Genomic DNA, 1,009 nt, shown 5'->3' with positions numbered 1-1,009 from the left:
TTGTCTGGCCTCTGGGGATTATGGGATACTACTACCCTAAAATGAAATCTTAAACAAGCCAACAAGACATTCCGCTGTCTACCAGAGGTGGGCAACCTGTGGCCTCCAGGCCACATCAAAAGGCCACACTTAACGATCTAGAAGGCCACGTGTGGCCTCGAGGCCACAGGTTACCCACCCCTGGATTCTGTTCAGAAACTATGAGACCAGAAAGTGTTCTGACGAGGCCTTTACCTCTGTTGGAAGGGCATCTACTCCAAAAGTTGACTTTTCTTCATCTAAAATCTAGCTGCATGATCATGGAAAAGTCACCCAAGCTCTCTGAGCCTGTTTGCTCACCTGAAAAATGAGAATCCTACTCACATTCCTCTGTCAGCATTGCTTTGAGGAAAGCATTCTGTCCATTTTAACAAGCACTTGCTTAATAACAAATACTTGCTTCCCATACCCCCAGCCCCAGCCCTCCTAAAGATAAACATGCTGTACATGGGGATTCTACTTACACTCAATGCAGTATAGATATCGACAGTTAAGCCAAAAGATTTTAATGGGAGGTGCCTTGGTCCCCTGGATGAATGCAGTAGGTGTTCTTGAGTCGAAGGTCCCAGCAGCTGAGAATTGAAGCCTTTTTGGCCCTTCCCTCCCCACCAAAACTACTGTGTATTGAACTACTTTGTCTACATTTGTAGTTATTCACTTTATATGTGTGTGAGCATTCCTTGCAGTCTCCCTCATTAGAAAGTAAGCTCAAGGCCCAAAGGGATTGTTCCATTCTTCTCACTGGTATCCTTGTACCCTAGCCTTGTGCCCGCCCACAGCAGGTGCTTAGTAAATACCAGTTAATGTATCCTCTAGTATTTAAATGTCAGTGTAGCTTCCATTGCTGCACTTCTGACTTTGGCCTTGGAATTCCACTCTTCTCTGCCATGCCAATCCTACGATAATTTACCCGAAATAAGACCAAAGTGATGGCACTCAGTGAAGTCCAGATTTATTTTAAACTTTCAGA

Source organism: Trichosurus vulpecula, chromosome X (genome assembly GCF_011100635.1).
Source record: "Trichosurus vulpecula isolate mTriVul1 chromosome X, mTriVul1.pri, whole genome shotgun sequence".
Classification (NCBI taxonomy): domain Eukaryota; kingdom Metazoa; phylum Chordata; class Mammalia; order Diprotodontia; family Phalangeridae; genus Trichosurus; species Trichosurus vulpecula.
This window is presented reverse-complemented; position numbering follows the sequence as displayed.